A 6,000-nucleotide genomic window follows, 5' to 3' on the forward strand; every position below is an offset into this window, starting at 1 on the left:
ATTTAATTGAGTTCGACCGATAAGTCACAGTGTGAAATATTCACAACAACCTCGCTTGTTTTGACCCTGAGAAGCAATCTATGTGAGCAAACTCTACACTCTCGATTGGATACTGCAGATTTGCATATCTATCTTGAGAGGAGATTTGGAAGGCACATAGAAGCATAAGCCTATATTTAATGTACATACACTGAAGGCATGGTTAATTCGCAAAACAACATTGTAGAAAATGATCTCACTCTGTGATGCCACGCTGGCTGGCTAACGGGCAGTGTTCAATATTTCAGTTCCATGAAGAAAACAAACACGGCTAATAGAAAACTGTATGCGGTCGTGTTTACTTGGAGGAATCAAAAAACTGTGCAAGTTAATTTAGTCAGATTTCATACTTAATGACAGAAGACATATATTTGAAATGTGATGAAGTTTCTTATCAGTTTTTGCTTTACACTGAAAGCTGCTTCTCTCCTCTGCAGCTGAACATTTGTAATTTGAAACTTGTATGACAGATTGATCTATGATTGACTTTGGGTGTCTTTTGCTGTTTCTCATTACAAGGTCAGTTGGACTGCATACTACATTAGCTTGAGCAGCATTATATATTTTTACAGTGTTCAATCGATGTATTTGACCTACTGTGGCAGTGACACAGTGATCATGACTGGGCTGTAATTAATAGTCAATCAATAATCAGCTCCACAGGATGAGGGCACAAGGATGAGAAGATCGTAATGATGGATATAGGGAGGTATTTGGACACGGAGAAAAAGCCCAGCAAGAAGAGGGAGCAGGGAAACTACTCCAGAGGCATCCATCTCCACCAGCATGAGTCGGTCTCTGTGGTGACAGTGTCACTGATCTGGTCACATCCCTACTCACAGGCGCCCACCACCAAATGGCCACCCAAGGTCAAATCATAAGAGAGATGTTATTTATAGCATCCATTCTGCATTGCTATCCAGAGCAGAAACAAACACCCGTCTCATTATTTTTGCCGTCCTGCTGCTTTGGGTACACTTGGCTTTTCCCTGGCTCCACTTCCTTTGCCCTCACCTCCATCCATCTTCTACTAAACTGATCATAAGTGAGAGGCTTCAGACAAATGTAAAGCAATCTTGGCAGACGCCCTTTTATCCTTGCCTTTGGCTTTTTGAAAAGTTCGCCCCAGATAACCAGACAAAAGGTTATTGTTGCTTGGACACCAGGTTTGGGACGTTGGGCCTTTATCTCTCATTAATAGCTGCTTAAACAAGCCTGATAAAACATGACAACACCTCGGGCGACAGCTGACTGGCCACTTGATTACTTTGGGAGTCAACATCTGCCCCTGCCCTCTCAAGCTTGGTGTAAATAAGATCAGAAGATGACGTGTTGAGACTTTAGAGCCAAAATTAGGAATTCACAATTTCTCCAGCACTTCATTGCTGCACCTTGAAAGTCGAAGATTTGATTCAGACACCCCTTAGTCGACCAAGATTTGAGGCAACCTCTAGCTCATGTGCCCCCCACTCTGTTTCTCTCACACACACACATGCAGTGACACTGATTGCAGTGTCGGGTTTGGTTGCCTATTGCAAAACTTCGGATATTTGCAGGTAATTATCACTTAAGCTCAGAAGCCATAAACCATTCGGGACACCCCTTGAGCGCTTCTCGCTTTCACACTGCTCTCTGGTACAGGCAGCTGCCGACCCAGACCCAGGGTGAGTCTAAGTTGATGGAGGCTTTGCCCGGTCAGGTTCTGAAATAACGTTTTCTTCCGCCATCTGCTTAGAAGTGGAGAATTCACAGCCCACAGCAAATTAATACGATACAGTGTCTGGCTTTGTTTGATATCTACATATCAACAAAAATGTTGTACATTTCCAGGCCGTCGCTGGCGTAGCTAGCACACATTAGCTTGGAGCGCTTGTTTACTAGAAATGCGCGTGATTAGTCTTCTAAACAATAAACAGCCGCCCCCCCGCTAGTTGGAACCAGAAATATTAGTCGGTTAAACCAATTAGTGTTTCATTCATGTACAAGGTCGCTTAACTGTCATGCAGCTGCCCGCCACTAGTGGGTGCTACAGAGCCGTCAAACAGCAGTCGCCCTCCCCGCAGCAATGCTCGAGTAGACTGGAGTTTTAAAACAGCACGATGGGAAATAAAGATAATCTGCAAGGTTCAATGTGCCCCACATTTCAGAGGCTATTTATGTATTTTATATGTTATTTTAGTGGTTAACTTTTGACTGAGTTGCCGTCATTTTCACATTCATACCGCACGGCGCAAAGTGTCTCGTAGCGGCATTTAAAATCTGACATGGTTGTTCAAGACTGTGATTAAAGGCTTCAAAGGGCTCTTAATGCACACAGTATTTTTGGGACAAAGTTTCAAATACTTAATAAATTGTGCTTAATTTTGACTGTTTGAGTGTTTTCCTTTTTTCTTAATTAAAATTTTCATTTAGTCGACAGGGAAATTAGTCGCCAGGAACATCCCTATTGTTTACTATGTGAACTTTGCTGCCACCCCGAACATCCCACCGAACCACATTTAGTAAATTCTTAAACTCTATTCGAAAAGGAATGAGAAGTCAAATATTTGTGTTGAACAGCCAAATCCAATTCGACTGGCATCATTCTGGGTTGGGTGCAGCTGTAATCCTGACCCCAAACTCATATCACACAATTTCAAATAGCACCCTGTGCCATGACTACACTCAGTCAGGGCTCCCTGAAACCCTGAAAATATCTCCTACCTGTTTCAAAAAGTGATTGCCAGCCAACAGTCCACGCTGCATCCATCAGTGCAGACACAGCCTCAGCCTGTCTGATTCAGTTAGTGCTTATGAAATGGAGCATCTGCAGAAGCTCCCAGAGAGTATGTAAACATAAGCTCTGCCTTGGGAAATGAGCTGAGGGGTCATTTAGATTTGGGTGTGGGAAGCATGGAGTGCTGCCTCGCTCTCACTCTCTCTGTCACCTGGTAACAGTTTGACACACGGGAGCTTCCCGGCTAATGTATTCTGAGCACTGGGCTAAACAGCAACACCTGAGCAACCCCCTAAACCCACTCCCCTCCCCTCCTCTCCCTTCTCTTTCTCTCCTGTTGCATTGGCTGAACCTGCCTCCTCAGATATTAGGTAATCCGGGAGCAGGCGAGAGGTGATAGGCCGCCCCAGTCTTTTGACGGTACCTTATTTGTCAGCGAAGCCGCGCTACAATCACCACGGATATGCTTGACATGTTTGCCGAGAGCCAGGAGCCGTTCCTTTTTTGTGTGCACTGTGCAGTAGCCATTCGGCAATCTATCAGTGAACCTGTGGGAGGTGATAAGCCTCCTTTACAGCGCGGGGGGTTCCCGCCAATCACAAAAATAGCTGAGATATTGTACCATATGCAAGTCAAGTGGTTTTTCAATTGTATCTGCTCACTGTATAGATTCATGAGCTTAGAAAAACTGCAGGAATTTATTATCAGCGGTGAGTTTGTCTAATAGATTATCAGCACAAGGTACAGAGAGGAACAAAAGCATGCAGGAGAAAAGTCACAGACAGAGAGGGATGTCTTGTTCCCTTTTCAAATAGCATTACAGCTCATTTCCGAATCAATAGCTTGCCTCTTTCCTCCCTGCCCAAGATAAACCCATCACAATTGAAGGATGGAGGAGAGTGGAGAGAGAGAGAGAAAAAAAACACAGGGCACCAGAGCCACAGCCGGCCCATTTTATCTGATGGAGAGAGGTGAACAAACGGAGGGATTAGCTTCCATGGGATGAAAGCAGCTGCTCGTCTTCCGTCTCCATTCCCCTCCCCTCCTCTCCTCTCTCCTAGTCTCTCCATCCGCCCACATCCACACCGTGGTCTCCCCTCGCAACGAGACATGCTCTATATGTTGATCTGATATTGCCAGCTGCGTTCCACCCTGTACCTACAGCAGTTTCCCCCAGCAAACACAAAAAGCGTTGAAAGGCGCACATGGCGATGAAAGGCACGGCAAAAACAGGCGCCAAAAAATTGTGTCACGGCGGAGAGGGGTTGGGAGTTGTAGCAAAGTGCACTTCCCCTGTGGCACCCTCAAAGCACCCACCCTTCCTGATTATGTCACCAAGACACCAATACTTCAACACACACACCGCCACGAAAAAAACCCACCCACAAACAATCAAGGGACGCCCTGTTTCTTTGTAACTTCTGGGCTGACCCAAAGAGGAAATGTGCGCTCTTACCTGGCAACACCTTCAGCTCCAAATCTGCTCACCCTGACAAGGAGGCACGCTCATCTGGAGTAGAAGATGGGAGTCTTGGAGAGAGAGAGAGTGTGTGTATGAGTGTAAGGCTGCGAGAGAAAGAGAGGGAGAAAGAGAAGGAGGGAAAGTGAGAGGTGGAGCTTGGTTTGGAGGAGAGAGGGAGGAGGAGAGAAAGAGGGCTGGATGATGACTCTGTCTGCCGTCTATATAGCCAGTCTTGTGGGAGCAGAGTGGATGGCGCTAGATCACCTTCTGTTCAAACACAGGCGGCGGCTGCACCTCGTGTACGGCTGGGAGACAGAAACCTGGGGGCAGAGAAGAGGAGGCGGAGGAGGAGGAGGAGGTGTGAGAGAGACAGGAGAGACTCTGGGCTGTTCAAGCCAGCGTCGTCACGCGGCAGTTCCTAGGAATCCCTCCAGTAAGAGGGGCACTGCATCACTGAGTCCTTGGCTGTGATTGGCTGGGTAGTGGGGAGACGCCAAGGATGTTGGGCAACGGCGTGTAACCTAAGATGACCCCTTCTACACACATTAACATGCCTTGTTTGTGTTTCGCAGCCGCTCTGGGCGCCCGTCACCTTCAAGGACACGTCAAAAAAATCCCCCAGGATCTCGAGATCCCTGGGTGCATGTCTGTGTGTCTGTGTGTTTGTCACTTCATAGTGAGCCATGATCTGCCCTTGCACATGGATAAATACAACAACACACACATGCATGCACACACACAACATCTTACAAGAACTTGTCCATGAAGGGGAGATGATTTCCCCAGAGGACGGCTGAGCCTGTCAACACAAAAGCCACACAAACACCTGCAAGGACGATCTTTCATTAGGGTGATTGAGTATGTTGTCAGACTGACCTCAGAGCCAGTGGAGAGGTTATATAGTGAGACAAAATCAAATCCAGTGTAATTCAACACGACTGATGTTGATTATTCCACCGTGCATATGGGCTCATTTATTATGTAAATTATAATTACAATACTTGTAATTGATGAACTATTACTCCATTAGATTTAAATAAAAATGCCATTAAACCCACCAATCTTATATAAAGGCTTCAAATTAAAAGGAGGAAAGGAAGCAGCGGAGATGTGCCAGCAAAGTGATCATGTGACACGGGACTCATGAATATGGAAAAGGGCTGATAATGCCATTTTTAGCTGCCTCAGGTTGCAAACCAGGTCCTCTATTGGCTGCACAGGAGAGCTGAATAAAAGCAGCGCCCAGCTGCACTCAAAGGTCAGACACAAACCAACAGGCTGCAGGATGAATAGAGCTCTCTGTCCTATGTTTTCCCATGAAAACATAAGAACAGTCCACATGGTGTGTGAGGTGATGTGTTACTCAGCAGCTATGAGGGGTTTAAAGCACATAATACTGTATACTTTAATCACAACACCTCAGATTGTTTATCAGTTAAGCTGTAATTAAGTATCCTGGGGATCAGAGATCTTTTTTTCTGTCCATGCACGTGCAATTTAAGTACAATGCAACCATACACTGTATAAAAGAAGCAGACACAGCCAACAGACATCACCCATTGGTGAAAAATGGTAATAAATCACAATACACTGCAATATATGTTAGTGCAAAATATGTTGTTGCAATACTCATGTTACGCATATCGCAAACCATTTACATTCGCAATGATATTGTATTGTGACTTAAGCATCGTGATAATATCTTATCATGGTGCCTCCGGTGATTCTCATCTCTGCCAATAGGTCTGTGGACTCCAATTTTTAAGGCACAAGTGACATTGTG

General features: G+C 45.5%; 1 protein-coding gene across 1 annotated transcript in view; it reads right to left on the bottom strand.

The window, feature by feature from the left end:
* The window catches only part of syt1a (synaptotagmin Ia), a 312,837-nt gene extending 308,487 nt beyond the window's left edge, over positions 1 to 4,350 (bottom strand). Inside the window, exon 1 of the mRNA XM_033614474.2 lies at positions 4,212 to 4,350. The gene's annotated coding sequence lies outside the window, so the exon portion shown is untranslated. The remainder of the gene's footprint in view (positions 1 to 4,211) is intronic.
* Between the last annotated feature and the right edge of the window lie 1,650 nt (positions 4,351 to 6,000).

Source organism: Epinephelus lanceolatus, chromosome 23 (genome assembly GCF_041903045.1).
Source record: "Epinephelus lanceolatus isolate andai-2023 chromosome 23, ASM4190304v1, whole genome shotgun sequence".
In the NCBI taxonomy this organism is placed as follows: Eukaryota; Metazoa; Chordata; class Actinopteri; order Perciformes; family Serranidae; genus Epinephelus; species Epinephelus lanceolatus.